At 42.8% G+C, this 18717-nt stretch overlaps 1 pseudogene across 1 annotated transcript; it reads left to right on the top strand.

Moving 5' to 3' along the window:
* Nucleotides 1-12961: 12961 nt before the first annotated feature.
* LOC695670 (small ribosomal subunit protein eS8 pseudogene) lies at nt 12962-13623 on the top strand (annotated as a pseudogene). Its single transcript, XR_001445814.2, has one exon. The product of XR_001445814.2 is annotated as a small ribosomal subunit protein eS8 pseudogene (transcript).
* Nucleotides 13624-18717: the final 5094 nt, after the last annotated feature.

Here is an 18717-nt window from a genome sequence, read left to right as displayed (position 1 = left end):
TCTCGAGCTCCTGGACTCAAGCAGTCTTCCTGCCTTGGCCTCCCAAAGTGCTGAGATTACCATTGTGAGCCACTGTGCCTGGCCACTAGCCTCTTGTTGTTCTTGGCTTTGCTTTCTACCCTCATCTCATCTCACGTCACACACATACATCCTCCACTGTGTGCCAGGGTACTCTTGGGCCATTTGGTTGGACACACCCTGCAATTTATTCCAGGCCTTCCAACTTACTGTTTTTTCTGTGGAGAACACTCACTCCTGTCTCTGCCTTTTTCCTTCATCCATCCTCCCATCTTCTCTGAAAATAACTCTTTCTTGAATCTTCAAGTCTTAGCTTGTTCTTCCCTTCAAATTTTCGTGCTCGGTGCTCCTTCTTTGTGCTCTGAGTGTATCCTGTTCTTCCCCCATCACGGTACTTAAGTATAATTGGCTATACTAAATTTTACTTATTTACCTGTTAGTAGTCTCTTAGGATCAATGTTTGTCTAACACTCCATTGTAACTCCAGCTCCCTGCTCTGTGCAACCTAAATATAATAAGAAATATTCAATAAAAATTTGTTGAATAAATGCAGAAACAAAGCAACAAAGAGCTGCTGGGTGTTTATACTAAACTAGAATATTCAGACAAGACCCAGGTACCTGTTCCTATCAGTCATTCATCCTTCTTGGCTGTAGCCACCAACCAACACCTGTTTTTCTATCAAGAGAAGATTCATTCTGTAATAGAATTCCTGTAACAGGACCCTGCCATGCTGTCAGTGAGCATACCTGCAAACCCTCTGTTACTGCCATTAGGATTCACTCCTTCACACATGGATCATTAATTGTAAGACTGCATATTTTGTTGCAGAATTAATGTAAGGTACTTACTCTGTATTGGTACCCAGCACAGTACGCTTCACAGTTGCATTGTTCCATAGATGTGTGCTGATAATTATAACACCCAGGGGATCTCCAGCAGCTCATCAGGATCTCTGCCAGGAGATCTTGCATGAAAGCCATTGTCCTCACTATATTGGTTATGCCTCTGACCAGCTCCCAGAGAAAGGCAAACGTGGGAAGCAGCACTCTCCACCTCTGTTCAGGGACTTTACTGCTGACGTCTAGGACGTTTCTGTCCTCGCCTCACCCCTACCCTTACCCATTTGGCATCATAAAGTAGGAAATAAAGAATTGTTCTTATAGATAAAAATTAAGGACCTTTGAGAACCAGAGTTGCATAAGTCTAGGATAGGGCAATTGAGTTTCTCCACTGGAAATGTAGTTGAAGATTCTTTATCTGAAAATTGTTCGTTTTAATGTGATAGGTCAGAGCACTATAACTAAAAAACTATGGTTAATGCTGTTTGCTGATTACCATTACCACTTTTCAGTCTGGTATTATAGACGTATGTCTTCATCACCATAAGACTATTTTTTTTTAAAGCATTCTGGTTTTGAGGGATAACTTTGGCCTAGGATATAAAACCAGTCTCCTAAATATTTGATTTCCATAGCTTGTGACTGCTGTGTCTCCTAGAATATGAAACAGGTGGCCATCTCATGCCATTCATTTTCTTCTGTAAAATGATCTCCCTATATGATATGGAAACATTTTTCCAAGTAAATGATATAAACACATTAAGAATGAAAGAGACTAAATATAATTACTTTAAAATAGATAAAACATTTGTTTGTAGTGTGTATAATATACACACTTGTATGTTTCACCCTTTCCAGAACAAATATATTGCCACAGAAAGCTTAATATGTTCATATTAAGTTGATCCTGTTTCTAATCCTGCATTAATCACAGCAAAGTCACACTGAAATAATCTAGTAATTAGTCAACATAATAATAATAGTTCCTTTTTTTTTTTTGAGACAGGGTTTCACTCTTGTTGCCCAGGCTGGGTAATGGTGCGATCTCAGCTCACTGCAACCTCCACCTCCCGGGTTCAAGTGATTCTCCTGCCTAAGCCTCCCAAGTAGCTGGGATTATAGGCACCTGCCACCACACCTGGCTAATTTTTGTATTTTTAGTAGAGATGGGGGTTTCACCATGTTGGCCAGGCTGGTCTCGAACTCCTGAACTCAGGTAATCCACCCGCCTCGGCCTCCCAAAGTGCTGGGATTACAGGTGTGAGCCACCGCGTCTGGCCAATAGTTCCATTTATTGATTGCTTTTCACTTGCCTATGGCTGTGGTAGGTGCCTTATTTACATTCTCTCATTTAATCCTCATACAACCCTGGGAGATAAATAAGTACTCTAGTTCCTTTTTCCAAATGCAGAAACTAAGGCTCAACATGAAGCCACTTGGACAAGGTCTCACTGCTAGTAACGGACACAGCCAGGATTCAAACCCTGGTTTCACCCCAAAGCCTGTGTGTGTGTTCTTAACCCCTGCACTATTTTAATTGTTGAGTCAAAGCTAGACAGAAATGTGTTAGTTTTGTGATAAATGGATATATAATTTCTGCTTCTGGAAAGTTGCTAATGACTGATAGCCACAAAGGAAGCATTATGCTTTGTTTTCTAGACTACTTATTTAATACAAATACTATTCCCCTGAGATAGGCCAGCAGCTCTCAAATTTGCAGCACATCAGAATGACATGACAAGCTTGTAAACATGGAACTGCCCAGGGCCCCATTCCAGACCAACTGAGTCAGAATCTCCAGGGGTGGGGCCCAGGCATCTGATGTTTATTACGCTCCCCAGGTGATTCTCACACACACATAAGTTTGAGAATTACTGAAGTCTGTGAGTGGTAGGGTTTTGTTGTTTTAGGAATTAGAATTTTCAGGTTTGTCAGTTTAGTCAAGGTCTCACAGGAAGTTTGGGAATAGCAAAATTATAACTAACAAATTATAATCATCTTGTCTAATTTTATAGTATAACTGTCAGTTGGCAACATCTGCAGTATGACCTATTGTAATAGAACTCATTGAATTTTTATTTTTTTCTCATTGAAAGATTCTGTATCCACAGAAATGAAAAAAAAAAAAATCCTAAACTATATGTGGAATCACAGAAGACCCAAAATAGCCAAAGTTATACTAAGCAAAAAGAACAAAACTGGAGGAATCACATTATCTGACTTCAAAGTATACTACAGAGCTGTAGTAATCAAAAGAGCATGGTACCGGCATAAAAACAGACCCATAGAGCAATGGAACAGAATAGAGAACTCAGAAACAAATCCACATACCTACAGTGAACTCATTTTCAACAAAGGGGCCAATAACATACACTGGGAAAAGAGTCTCTTCAATAAATGGTGCTGGGAAAACTGGATATCCATATGCAGAAGAATGAAACTAGACCCATATCTCTCACTGTGTACAAAAATCAAATCAAAATGGATTAAATACTTAAATCTAAGACTTCAAACTATTAAACTACTGCAAGAAAACATTGGGGAGGCCAGGTGCAGTGGCTCACGCCTGCAAACTCAGCACTTTGGGATGTCAAGGTGGGCAGATCCCTTGAGCTCAGAAGTTCAAGACCAGCCTGGGCAACATGGCGAAACCCTGTCTCTACAAAAAATACAAAAAATTAGCTGGGTATGGTGGCTTGCACCTGTAGTCCCAGCTACTCAGGAGGCTGAGGTGGGAGGATCGCTTGAGCCCAGGAGGTGGAGGTTGCAGTGAGCCAAGATCAAACCACTGCAATCCAACCCAGGTGACAGAGTGAGACCCTAAAAAAAAAAAAACATTGGGGAAACTCTTTTGGATATTAGTCTGGGCAAAAATTTCTTTAGTAATACCCTGCAAGCACCGGCAACCAAAGCAAAAAATGGAATGGACAAATGGGATCACATCAAGTTAAAAAGCTTCTGCACAGCGAAGGAAACAATCAGTAAAGTGAACAGACAATCCAGAGATTGGGAGAAAATATTTGCAAATTACCCATCTGAAAAGGGATTAATAACCAGAGTATATAAGGAGCTCAAACAACTCTATGGGGAAAAAATTTAATAATCTGATTGGGCAAAATATTTTAATAGACATTTCTCAAAAGAAGACATACAAATGGCAAACAGGCATATGAAAAAGTGCTCAACATCACTGATGATGACAGAAATGCAAATCAAAACTACAATGAGAAATAATCTCACCCCAGTTAAAATGGCTTTTATCTAAAAGGCAATAACAAATGCTGGCGAGTATGTAGAGAAAAGGGAGCTCTTCTAACTGTTGGTGGAAATGTAAATTAGTACAACCACTATGGAGGACAGTTTGGAAGTTCCTCAAAAAATTAAAAATAGAGCTACCATATGATCCAGCAATCCCACCACTAGGTGTATACCCCAAAGAAAGGAAATCAGTATATTGAGGAGATACCTGCACTCCCATGTTTATTGCAGCTCTATTCATCATAACCAAGATTTGGAAGCAACCTAAGTGTGCAGCAACAGATGAATGGATAAAGAAAATGTGGTACTTACACACAATGGAGTACTATTCAGCCACAAAAAGAGTCCTGTCATTTGCAACAACATGGATGTAACTGGGGGTCATTGTGTTAAGTGAAATAAGCCAGGCACAGAAAGACAAACATCACATGTTCTCACTTACTTGTGGGATCTAAAAATCAACACGATTGAACTCATGGACATGGAGAAAAGAAGGATGGTTACTAGAGACTGGGAAGGGCAGTGAGGGACTGTGGGGGTGGTGGGAATGTTTAATGGGTACCAAAAAAAAATAGAAATAGTGAATAAGACATAGTATTTGATAGGACGAAACGGAGACTATAATCAATAATTCAATTTAACGTTTAAAAATAAAGACTATGGCCGGGCGCGGTGGCTCAAGCCTGTAATCCCAGCACTTTGGGAGGCCGAGACGGGCGGATCACGAGGTCAGGAGATCAAGACCATCCTGGCTAACACGGTGAAACCCCGTCTCTACTAAAAAGTACAAAAAACTAGCCGGGCGAGGTGGCGGCGCCTGTAGTCCCAGCTACTCGGGAGGCTGAGGCAGGAGAATGGCGTGAACCTGGGAGGTGGAGCTTGCAGTGAGCTGAGATCCGGCCACTGCACTCCAGCCTGGGCGACAGAGCGAGACTCGGTCTCAAAACAAAAAACAAAAAAAAACAAAGAGTGGCCGTGCGCAGTGGCTCACGCCTGTAATCCCAACACTTTGGGAGGCTGAGGCAGGTGGATCACCTGAGGTCAGGAGTTCGAGACCAGCCTGGCCAACATGGTGAAACCCCATCTCTACTAAAAATACCAAAAGAAGTAGCCAGGTGTGGCAGTGGGCGCCTTGTAATCCCAGCTACTCAGGAGGCTGAGGCAGGAGAATTGCTTGAATCCAGGAGGCAAAGGTTGCAGTGAGCTGAGATCACCACTGCACTCCAGCCTGGGTGACAGAGCAAGACTCAGTCTCAAACAAACAAACAAACCAGAGAGTATAATTGGAATGTTTGTAACACAAAGATAATGCTTAAAGGAATGGATACCCCATTTTTCATGATGTGATTATTATGCATTGCATGCCTGGATCAAAATATCTCATATAACCCATAAATATATATACCTACTATGTACCCACAAAAATTAAAAATAAACTTTTTTTTTTAAAGATTGTGTATTAGTGATAACAGCTAGCACTCTGTTTTGTATGTGTTTCATCTTTTTCACTTGGCATGTGAGAAATGATGGTGGTTTTTCTGTAACCACTATTAATAAACTCTCAGTCAGTTTAAAACAACAACTGTTCAGACTCCAAATAAAGAACCACAAAATCCCAAGATTAAAGTGATCATGCACAGCCATATGTTACTTGAATTCTGTTTTACAGCATCTCCACCAAGTGGCTGAGTGGCTTATTCCTGCTAGAAATTCCTGGCCATCCCCTGGGGATGATCTATTCTGTCTGACTTAGTTCTTCCGTATAATAAGATTTAATCTATTTCTCTAGAGCTTCCATACATTAGTCCTTTTTTAAACCTTCTTATCAGAACTTCTTATCAAATCAGCCAAAACCTTTACTCAAGATGACGACTCGACTGCAGTTTTCTGGAAGTTCACAGGATGCCCTCACTATCTGATGTAAGCTATGTTTATTCCATGGCCAGGTCATCTGTCAGGCTATTTTCTGTACAGCTGCACATGTAATTATAGGACTTAGGCTGGGTGCGGTGGCTCACGCCTATAATCCCAGCACTTTGGGAGGCTGAGGCAGGCGGATTACTTGAGGTCAGGAGTTCAAGACCAGCCTGGCCAACATGGTGAAACCTGTCTCTACTAAAAATATAAAAAGTAGCCAGGCGTGGGGGCGCACGCCTGTAGTCGCAGCTACTTGGCAGGCTGAAGCAGGAGAATCGCTTGAACACGAAGGCGGAGGTTGCAGTGAGATGAGATCACCCACTACACTCCAGCCTGGGTGACAGAGCCAGACTCCATCTCAAAAAATAAAAATTATAGCACTTAAAACTTAATTCATGATTCGTATTGTTTCTTTATAAATTTTAGTAATTCTTTATAGGAACACTTTTTTCTTGAGTGTTTTAATATAGAGGCTCAAATGACAGAAAAAGGAATGCGATCTTATATTCTGTCAAAGCACTCTAAGTGTTCCATTTCTATTATAATTAGCATGTAGTGACCAGATTTAAAGTTTAAGAAGTCATTTGCTTTGTTTATGAGTTGTTCAGAACTTTCTAAAAACCCTGTGGTTGTTAACAGGTATCTTCTAAATGAAAAATATATTGTACATCTGGTTCCTGTGATTCACTTGCTCCTTTGAAGCTAGAAAGAAAAAGAACATTTGGGCCCGGCACAGTGGCTCTCGCCTTGGGAGGCCAAGGTGGGCAGATTGCCTGAGCTCAGGAGTTCGAGACCAGCCTGGGAAACACCGTGAAACCCTATCTCTACTAAAAAATTGGCCGAGCGTGGCGGTGTGCGCCTGTAGTCCCAACTACTCAGGAGGCTGAGGCAGGAGAATCGATTGAACCCGGGAGGCGGAGGTTGCCATGAGCCGAGATCACACCACTACACTCCAGCCTGGGCCACAGGGAGAGACTCTATCTCCAAAAAAAAAAAAAAAGAAAGAAAAGAAAAGGAAAAAAGAAAAAGAACATTTGGGTCCTCATTACCCAAGAACTCCTCACACTCGTTCCTCGAGGTATATACACTTTTTTTCACCACCTTACCAGAACTTGACTTACAGCCCAGGAAAAGAAGGGAAAATGCATTGCTAACCAGCAGCCCAAATGATTGCCATTTACCCTTCAAAGCTCTGCATTCAATTAGAATCAAATGCAGGCAGCAACTAAGATAACAAGTCAGGGTAGTATTGGGAAGGGGCATTTTCCTGGTAAGCCTTCCTTGCTGTAAGTATATTTGGGTATAAGTCTGAATATTAGAGGAAAAGCCAGACCCTACTATGACCATTCAGATAGACCAGCCAGGTTGAGCACTGAGAACACTAATCACAGATGGAAATGCCGTGATATACTAGCATGAAGAGAATTTGCAGTTTGATTATAACTTATGATGAAAGTTATGAGATATGCACCCAGGAGATAGTCCCTTCTCCAATATCCTTTGTCCTGAGGTAGAATGAGAGGCCAGGATTTTCCTGTTTCCCTTGAGGCTTCCAGATTTGGTCCTGTCCTGAATCTTCTTTTCTGAAACTGTAGTGATCTGTTTTTGTCACTCTCAGCCCATCTATCCTAGATATTTTGCCACCCCTTCTTTAGCATCTGGTTCTAGCTAGTCTCCTACCCTCATTGATGACATCTAGATTCAAGTTGATTCTTCAGATTTAAAACAAAGTGCAGAAAGTCACTTGTATTTGTAAGAGAAGACTATGAACTTATAGACATGTGCTGACAACTAAAAAAGTCCCCTGTGGGAAGTTATATATGTATACATCTGCTTTAGCAACACGGGACTGAATGATTGATACTTGAACTGCAATAGTACCGGTGTTAAAGTCTGACTTTTGGGAAATTATAGACAAAAATGTATCCATTTGTATCATTAAACTTTCTAGGGTTAAGACCCCACAAACAAACAGAGTACACCGTTTTTATAATTAAAAAACAAGAAGAGGCAGGATGCGGTGGCTCACGCCTGTAATCCCAGCACTTTGGAGGTCAAGGCGGGCGGATCACTTGAGGTCAGGAGTTCGAGACCAGCCTGGCCAACATGGTGAAACCGCATCTCTACTAAAAATACACAAAATTAGCTGGGCGTGGTGGCGCATGCTTGTAATCCCAGCTACTCTGGAGGCTGAGGCAGGAGAATCGCTTGAACCTGGGGGTGGAGGTTGCAGTGAGCCTAGCTCGTGCCGCTGCACTCCAGCCTGGGCAAGGGAGCAAAACTCTGTTTCAAAAAAACAAGCAAACAAACAAACAAGCAAACAAACCAGCAAACAAACAAACAAAAGCAGCAATGGAAAATTATGACCAACTCACAACAACACTGCTGATCCAGTTTCAGACAGTATCCTGTCTGAAAATCACAGGAATTCCAGCTATCTGCCTCTGCCCATTAACTGTGGGAGCTCAGCAATCTGCCAAGTATTGTATGGCTGCCAGTCTCACCTGTAGAATTCTGAATTAGAGTCTTCAACAAACCAAGGCCAGCTTTCCCATTAGGCACAGGAGATACAGGGCCTAGCGCCAATCATACTTTCAGGGCTCCACAAAAATGTCTTAATTCCTTTTAAAATAAGAAATAAATAATAGTGAATATACAATAATGGATCTGCCTGTATCCTTATCTCAGTGCAGTAATAAAATATAATTTTTAATTTTTTTATGGAGGAAAGTGATCTACAAAGGCAAAAGTCCTTAGGACCCCCCGAAAGGGTGACTAGCCCTGTGGTAAACTCTCATACCCTGCTAATTTAGCTCATGAATACCAAATGGACATCCGTAGTAAGTCATAAGATACAGCATTGTTGTGAGAATAAAAAGGATGAGATCCTGTAGTGCTATGTGAAACTTCATGGAGCTGCTTGTCATATGATAAAAACTGAAAAATAATTTATATTTTAGCATCTGAACTGGAGGCTCCTCATAGCCCACCCAGGAACAAAAGGCCGTACATAATCTCAGGTCTCCTCCTTTCCTACTTAAAGTGGGTCCAACCACTAGTAGCATGAAGGAGCTTCTTAGAAATGCAGAACCTGTTGGGCCAGGTGCGGTGGCTCATGCCTGTAGTCCCAGCACTTTGGGAGGCCAAGACAGGCGGATCACCTGAGGTCAGGAGTTTGAGACTAACCTGGCCAATGTGGTGAAACCCTGTCTCTACTAAAAATACAAAAATTAGCCAGGCATGGTGACATATGCCTGTAATCCCAGCTACTCTGGAGACTGAGGCAGGAGAATAGCTTGAACCCAGGAGGCAGAAGTTGCAGTGAGCTGAGATCACACCATTGTACTCTGCCCCGGGTGACAAGAGTGAAACTCTGTCTCAAAAAAAAAAAAAAAAAAAAAAAGTAAGAACCTCAGGCCCTATCCAGGCCTTCCTAATTAAAGTGTACATTTTTTACAACATTCGCAGGTGATATGTATGTATGTGAAAACTGAGAGGTGCTGTCAGTTTTAGAAGAATCTATACCTAGGAAAATATCCTCCATTCTAAAAGAGAGGACTGGCCAGGCACAGTGGCTCACGTCTGTAATCCCAGCACTTTGGGAGGCCAAGGCAGGTGGATCACCTAAGGTTAGGAGTGCAAGACCAGCCTGGCCAACATAGTGAAAGTCTGTCTCTACTAAAAATACAAAAATTAGCAGGGCACGGTGATGTGTGCCTGTAATCCCAGCTACTAGGGAGGCTGAGGCAGGAGAATCACTTGAACCCGGGAGGCAGAGGTTGCAGTGGGCCAAGATCACACCACTGCACTCCAGCCTGGGTAAAAGAGCAAGACTCCATCTCAAAAAATAATAATAAAAATAAAATTAAATAAAGGAGAGGACTGCTCCAAAAGCAATATCAATACAATAGATTTTCTTGACGCCTTTGTAGAACTCAGGACAGGGGTCCCCCATTTACTCAGCCCACTCTGCTCAGGCCCTTGCTGGATGGAGCACATGAGCAAAGGAGTGTGTGGGAATCGGCCGGTCACTTCAGCACCAGCAGGAGCAAACTCTGTTTGCTAGGGTCCGCACCCATGCTCCACCCCTTGCTGGAGGGAGTGCACAGGAGAGTGAGTGCGGGAGCCAGCACACTGCTTTAGTGCTGGCAGAAGTGAACTCCTTGCAGGCCCCACGGCAGTAGCCGGGTGGGAGTGCCTGTGACCCCAAGGCCTTAGAGGCAGGTTACAATGCTCGCTTAGCTCTGCCATCCACAAACAGCAGTGTGTTACCAGCTCAGTGGGCATTTTGCCTCATTGAGTGGGGTGGCTGCCCTTCACCAGCGAGGGCAAAGGGCCAGTGTGACAGCCTTTTCAGCTACCCGCACTTGGTGCATCCTGAATTCTTGTCCAGTGCCCGGGGGAATGAGGTCACACAGACGAACTGAAGGATGGCAAATGCAGAGAATTTCATTGAGCAACAAAAGCAGCTCTGAGCAAAGAGGAGAGCTGGAAAAGGATGGGAAGGGCAGGTTGCTCTCCCCTGAAGCCAAGTGATCTCTCTAGCTCTCTCTTCTGAAGTCAAGTTTCCTGTTTCCAACGTCCAGCTGTCATCTTTGAAGTCAGGTCACCTCTCCCTGACATCAGCTGCTTCTCTTCTCTACTGGCTGAGTCTGGGATCTTTACAGGCACAGGACAGCGTGTGGGATGGGTAGTAGGTGGTTTTGGAAAAGGCAGCATTAAATTAGTAAAAAGACATGATTCAGAAAGAACCAACTGAGAGAGAGCAGGCACACAGGGATGGAGGTTCTCACTTTGGGCCATGGGTTTTAGGCTTTTGAGCTCAAAAGTGGGGTTTTGCCAGGGACCCGCCCCTATCTGCCCAGAGTTTATCTGCCTCCTGCCTCTATCAGCATGATTGAGTAAACAAACACATCCTTGACCAACAACTCTACCCACAGGACATGAGTAGTCTAGATCCCACAAGAAGCAGAGAAATCTCCCAACAAATGCAGAAAAGGTAGTCGTAAAAAGACAATAAGAAAACTACAAAATTCTTAGAAGAAAACATATGGGGAAAGCTTCATGACAATGAATTTAGAAATGATTTCATGCCAGGTGTGGTGGCCCATACCTGTAATCGCAGCACTTTGGGAGGCCGAGGCAGGCAGATCACTTGAGATCAGGAGTTCAAGACCAGCCCGGCCAACATGATGAAACCCCACCTCTACTAAAAATACAAAAATTAGCCAGGCGTTGTGGCCCATGACTGTAATCGTAGCTACTCAAAGGCTGAGGCAGGAGAATCGCTTGAACCCGGGAGGTGGAGGTTGCAGTGAGCTGAGACAGTCCCACTGCACTCCAGCCTGGGCGACAGAGCGAGACTCCATCTCAACAACAACAACAACGACAAAAAAAAAAAAAAGAAATTATTTCTTAGACATGACACACCAAGAAGAGCACAGATAACCAAAATAAAATAAAAACAAAATGAATTACATCAAAATTAGAAACTTCTGTGCATTAAATAGCACAATCAACAGAGTGAAAAAGCAACCTGCAGAATGGAAAAAAATATTTGCAAATCATACATTCTATATGAAGTTAATTTTCAAAATATATACAATACTCCTACAATTCAACAACAACAAAATCCTATTTAAAAATAGGCTAAAGGCTAGGCATGGTAGCTCACACCTGTAATTCCACCAGTTTGGGAGGCTGAGTCAGGAGGATTGCTTGAGCTCAGATTTGAGACCAGCATGAGCAACATTTTTTTTTCTGTCTCCACAGAAAATAAACAATTAGCCAGGTGAGTTGGTACATGCGTGTAGTCCCAGCTACTTGGGAGGACAAGATGGGTGGATTGCTTGAGCCCAGGAGATTGAGGCTATAGTGAGCCATGATTATGTTATGCCATTGCACTCCAGCCCGAGAAAGTGAGCAAAACCCTGTCTCAAAAAGAAAAAGAAAGAAACACAACAGAAAATAATAAGTGTCAGCGAGGATGTGAAGAAACATGTACTGTTGGTGGGAGTGTAAAATGGGGCAGCCACTATGGAAAACAGTATGACAGTTTTAACAAAAACTGAAAATAGAATTACTATATTGTCCAGCAATTCCACTTCTAGGTATATACCCAAAAGAAGTAAAGGAAAGCACTTGAGCAGATATTTGTATACCTATGTTCTTAGCAGCATCATTCACAATGGCCAAAAGGTGTGAGCAACCCAAGTGTCCATTGACAGATGAATGGATAAACAAAAATAGTACATACATTCAATATAGTTTATTCAGTCTTTAAAAAGAAAAACATTCAGACACATGCCAGAACATGAATAAACCTTGAGGTCATTATCCTGAGTGAAGTAAGCTATTCACAAAAAGACACTTGCTGTATGATTCCACTTGTATGAGTTAAAGTAGCCCAATTCACCAGGTGTGGTGGCTCACACCTGTAATCCCAGCACTTTGGGAGGCCGAGGCAGGTGGATCACGAGGTCAGGAGTTCCAGACCAGCCCGGCCAATATGGTGAAACCCCATCTGTACTAAAAATATAAAAATTACCCAGGAGTGGTGGCCGTGTACATGTAGTCCCAGCTACTCAGGAGGCTGAGGCAGAAGAATCGCTTGAACCTGGGAGGCAGAGGTTGCAGGGAGCCAAGATCATGCTACTGCACTCCAGCCTGGGTGACAGAGCAAGACTCCGTCTCAAAACAAAACAAAACAAAAAAAGGTAGTCAAATTCACAGAAGCAGAAAGAATGGTGGCTGCCAGAAGGCTGTCGGGAAACGGGGAGCTTAACGGGTAAAGTTTCAGTTTTGCAAGATGAAAAAGTTCTGGAGATTAGTTTTACAACAACGATAACTTAATACTTACAACAGTGACATACTTAACACTACTGAAATGTACACTTAAAATGTACACTTAAAAATAGTTGAGATGTCCAGCCAGCGCCGAGCGATGGGCATTTCTCGGGACAACTGGCACAAGCGCCGCAAAACCGGGGGCAAGAGAAAGCCCTACCACAAGAAGCGGAAGTATGAGTTGGGGCGCCCGGCTGCCAACACCAAGATTGGCCCCCGCCGCATCCACACAGTCCGTGTGCGGGGAGGTAACAAGAAATACCGTGCCCTGAGGCTGGACGTAGGGAATTTCTCCTGGGGCTCAGAGTGTTGTACTCGTAAAACAAGGATCATCGATGTTGTCTACAATGCATCTAATAATGAGCTGGTCCGTACCAAGACTCTGGTGAAGAATTGCATCGTGCTTATAGACAGCACACCGTACCGACAGTGGTACGAGTCCCACTACGCGCTGCCCCTGGGCCGCAAGAAGGGAGCCAAGCTGACTCCTGAAGAAGAAGAGATTTTAAACAAAAAAAAATCTAAAAAAATTCAGAAGAAATATGATGAAAGGAAAAAGAATGCCAAAATCAGCAGTCTCCTGGAGGAGCAGTTCCAGCAGGGCAAGCTTCTTGGGTGCAATGCTTCCAGGCCGGGACAGTGTGGCCGAGCAGATGGTTATGTGCTAGAGGGCAAAGAGTTGGAGTTCTATCTTAGGAAAATCAAAGCCCGGAAAGGCAAATAAATCCTCGTTTTGTCTTCACCCGTGTAATAAAGGTGTTTATTGTTCTGTTCCCCCCCCGCCAAAAAAAAAATAGTTGAGGGCGCGGTGGCTCATGCCTGTAATCCTAGCATTCTGGGAGGCCAAGGCGGGCAGATCACGAGATCAGGAGATCGAGACCATCCTGGCTAACACAGTGACACCCCGTCTCTACTAAAAAATACAAAAAATTAGCCAGGCGTGGTGGCGGGCACCTGTAGTCCCAGCTACTTGGGAGGCTGAGGCAGGAGAATGGCGTGAACCCGGGAGGCGGAGCTTGCAGTGAGCCGAGATCAGGCCACTGCACTCCAGCCTGGGCAACAGAGTGAGACACTATCCCCCAACCCCCGATAAATAAAAAATAGTTGAGATGGTTAAATTTTATCATCCACCCATTTGCACATTGATGATAGTAAATTTTTATTTATTTTTTTGAGATAAGGTCTTGCTCTGTTGCCCAGCTGGAGGGGGATGGCGCACCTTAGCTCACTACAACCTCTACCTCCTGAGTTCAAGTAATTCTCCTGCCTCAGCCTCGCATGTAGCTGGGATTACAGTGGTGTGCCACCATGCCCGGCTAATTTTTGTATTTTCAGTGGAGACAGGGTTTCACCATGTTGGCCAGGCTAGTCTCGAACTCCTGAGCTCAGGCCATCCACCTGCCTGGGCCTCCGAAAGTGCTGGGATTACGGGTGTGAGCCACTGTGCCCAGCCCACAGTTTTTTGTGTTTTGTGGTTTTTTTTTTTTTTTTTTTTTTTTTTTTTTTTTTTTTTTAAGTAAAATCCTAATAGAGGCATGAAGGAGATCCAGCTTTTGCATTTATTATGTAGAGATATAAACAGAGCACTAATGCTTTATAAGGGCTGGCATGTGAGGCAGCAACAGAGACTATATAAGGAGGGCTTAGGATGTCGTGTGTGGAACTGGAGCTTACTGTGCTTAAGTTCTGTGACTGCTCTTAGAGCCAGTCCTTTAGCCTGTGTCCCTCATAGTGCATTGAACATCTCCATACCTGTACCACAGGCCATTTGAGAAGCAGGGTTCACCAGGCCAGCAGAGCCTAAAAGCACAAAGCATAGTCAGTGCAATATAACTCCTTCTCCCTAACGCTTTCACTTCTTAGTTACTCTTGTTCAATTACAGTAACGAACAATATTTACAGTTTAGCATTTACAAAACACTTTAGAATATCTTGGGATGTTTACAATTTTATAACATATCTTAATATCAAAGATGATTGCCTCCTCTTCATGTTTATAAGTTATTTAGCATATCTTCACACTTTCACAATTTATTTTACTTATGTTTTTCACTGAATTTTGGTGGAAGGGATGAGAATTTAGAGTAAAATGAGGAAAGTGAAATCCTTCCATTATAATTTATTTTTGCAGGACATTGAGGCAAGTTAGGATTCATCTTGAACTCCCTCTGAGAATGATGGATGATGCATCCGATTTCAGAGGACTTCATAGGGAACTTCAGAAAGCCAAATCCACAGTCCTAGTGGATGACAAGCATTTTAAAATATTATGGGAATTGGCTCCAGTTTACTGGAGTGAAAAAGATTAGCTAGTCTACTTGAAGTAAATGCGATTTGAAAACTTAAAGCTCAAAAATCACTTAAAGTAAATGGGGTATCTGGAGATTAGCACAGCTGAAGTTTCCCAAGCATTCTGCCAGTGTTACTCTATTTTAAAAAAAAAACACAAACCCATTGATTTAAATAAAAAAGAGAAGTGGCTAAAGGTATAATCCTCGTTACTTTGTAGTCATACCTTATAACTGACTAACTCTTCCATGTAAATAGATAGCCAGTGTGTGCAGAATAGTTTAAAAAGCACCATTACATCAGTGCCAACAAGCAGGATACTGAAAGAGAGAGGGAAAGGCCGAGACGGTCCCCGAAGATGTTGCTTTAAATGGTCATGAAAAGTCCAGATAAAGATGATAACTGGTTTTTCACAGATTCCAACTTTAAGAGTTCAAAGTAAATTCTATTATATATTTTTAGCAAGTTTACTTCCCCTTTTATTTTGAAAAATAGCTTTATACTTCCCTGACTATAAAAATGTTGCCAAAACAGAAACTTAAAAAGAACACTGAATAAAAAAGAAATATTACCTGTAAACCCCAGTTAACTTCTGTTGGTGTAATCGAACATTTATAAAAATTCCTAAAGCATGGGTTTTGAGATTTGTTTCTGTCCCTATCTTTGTTCACCCCCTTGTGGCCATGATATGAAGTCAAGAGCTAGGCAGCAAAAAAAGAAGAGGCAGAAAAGCGAACGGCTTGGATAGTAAACTGATCACTTCTTACTTTAACGCTATTTGCAATAATAAACATATGTAATTCTACTTGAAATACATATGGGTCAGGGTCTTGGCAGGAAAGAAAGGGAACACTCAAAAGGGGCGATTGTCAACTATCCCTTTATTAAAATTGTTGAAGTACTGGGAGCCTTAAGAGAAACTGCAAGGGATGTGTTACTGATAGCTCCCATTGGCTGAACCCAACAGGAAGCCAGAAGAAAATGGAACTGAATTTTTGCAGCCCTTAAAGGTCCACCTTTCCAGGTCACAAAGCAGGGTAAGAGTAGAAAGTGATCTGGCTGGGCCGCGTGCTGTGGCTCACACCTGTAATCCCAGCACTTTGGGAGGCTGAGGCAGGCAGATCACAAGGTCAAGAGATTGAGACCATCCTGGCCAACATGGTGAAATCCCATCTCTACTAAAAACACAAAAATTAGCTGAGCGTGGTGGCGCACACCTGTAGTCCCAACTACTTGGGAGGCTGAGGCAGGAGAATCGCTTGAACCCAGGAGTCGGAGGTTGCAGTGAGCTGAGATCACGCCACTGCACTCCAGCCTGGCAACAGAGCGAGACTCCATTAAAAAAAAAAAAAAAAAAAGTGATCTGACTGGACAAACTGAGCCAGTCCAGCACAAAATCTTTCTAAAATATTTTATGATGATTATAGTTTATTTTATAAAGCATGAGTCCAAGGGCTACATTATGGGGAAACACATAATTTGGAGTTGAATCTTATACAATTCCTCTGGCTACCTGGAAAATAGTAGAGATAACAGAATTTCGCACTACCTGAAAACACGACTCAGGCTTTTCTTCTCCATGTAATGCCTATAGAGGTATAAGCCTGGCATGTGAGGAGTTTGAAGCATTGGATAATTTAGTACGAGTGACAATAAGGGAAGGGAAGAAAGGAAGGCAGAAATGGGGATACAGAGACCTCAGTTACTGTTCACTGCTGGTCCTCTTCCACCTTTTGTCCCACTGAAAAGTATACTTCCCAGCTCCTATGGGGGGTATTATGATGAGCACTGATTACCTGTTAGTCAAACTGAACAAGTGTCAAGGCCGGGCGTGGTAGCTCACGCCTGTAATCCCAGCACATTAGGAGGCCGAGGAGGGTGGATCACCGGAGGTCAGGAGTTCAAGATCAGCCTGGCCAACATGACGAAAGCCTGTCTCTACTAAAAATACAAAAAATTAGCCGGGCGTGGTGGCGGGCATCTGTAGTCCCAGCTACCTGAGAGGCTGAGGCAAGAGAATCGTTTGAACCAGGAGGCGGAGGTTGCAGTGAGCCGAGATCACGCCATTGCACTCCAGCCTAGGCGACAGAGTGAGACTCTGCCTCAAAAGAAAAAAAAAAAAAAGAAACTGAACAAGTATCTAAGATACCACCATCAAAGAAGGGTCACCAAACATGTACAGAAAAAAAAAATCAGGAAACTTGGGATGAAGCTGTTTTTATTTCAGCATTATTTCTAAATTTTGCAATTTATGAAATCATTTATGAAAAGTAAAATTGTATTCATAGTTTAGAAAGTGTAATGGTCAGAGAGCTGTAGCACATTATAATCTTTTGTCCCATTCCATTATTTCTCAAATAATCTTTTTCCTATGGTTCCAAAAATGCTTACTTCTGCTCTGGTTGGGACTGAAACAAAGGCCTGTCTCAGGGCTCAGCTCAACATGTACTGATTTTAAAATCAGCATTTGGAATTTTAAAATCAGGATTTTGAGCCTTTTATCCTTCATGATAACTATCGTTGGCTGAACACATTCCTCTTTAGCTGCTCTCCATTAATCCTACAATACAACTTAGATTTAATTCACCATATGGCTGAAGAGGGATTAAAAAACCAAGAAGAGGCCGGGCCTGGTGGCTCACACCTCTAATCCCAGCACTTTGGGAGGTCAAGGCAGGCAGATTACCTGAGGTCAGGAGTTCGAGACCAGCCTGGCCAACATGGTTAAACCCTATCTCTACTAAAAGTACAAAAATTAGCCGGGTGTGGTGGCACACCTCTGTAATCCTAGCTACCCGGGAAGCTGAGGCAGGAGAATTGCTTGAGCCCGGGAGACAGAGGTTGCGGTGAGCCAAAATGGTGCCACTGCACTCCAGCCTGGCTGACAGAGTGAGACTCTGTCTCAAAACAAACAAGAAGGGCCAGGCATGGTGGCTCATGCCTGTAATCCCAGCACTTTGGGAGGCCGAGGCAGGTGGCTCACCTGAGGTCAGGAGTTCGAGATCAGCCTGCCCAACATAGTGAAACCCCATCTCTACTAAAAATACAAAAATTAACTGGGTGTGGTGGCGGGTGCCTGTAATCCAGGCTACTTGGGAGGCTGAGGCAGGAGAATTGCTTGAACCAGGGAGGCAGAAGTTACAGTGAGCTGAGATCATGCCACTGCACTCCAGCCTGGGCAATAAAGAGTGAAACTCTGTCTCAAAAAACAAACAAACAAAAACTGAGATATCACTTTTAATTTATTTGCTTGGCAAAAATAACATTTGATAGCTCATTATTGGTGAGGGTATGGAGGAGCAAGTTATCTTACACATTGCTGGTGAGAGTGAAAGTTGCAACAACTTCTGTGGAAGAAGATTTCACAATATCATCAAAATTACAAAGGCACGTACTCTTTGATCTAGCAATTCTACTTTCTACTAGTACGAATTACGCTACATATATACACCTGTGGAAATCACATGGCAAAAGAAATTCACTTCAGCAAAATCAGGAATAGTAAAATAGGCCACAATCTTAATGTTGCTTGATAGAGAATCAGTCC

This window comes from Macaca mulatta, chromosome 7, assembly GCF_049350105.2.
Source record: "Macaca mulatta isolate MMU2019108-1 chromosome 7, T2T-MMU8v2.0, whole genome shotgun sequence".
Classification (NCBI taxonomy): domain Eukaryota; kingdom Metazoa; phylum Chordata; class Mammalia; order Primates; family Cercopithecidae; genus Macaca; species Macaca mulatta.
The sequence above is the reverse complement of the archived record's forward strand: the minus strand, read 5'-3'. Positions and strand labels throughout refer to the sequence as shown.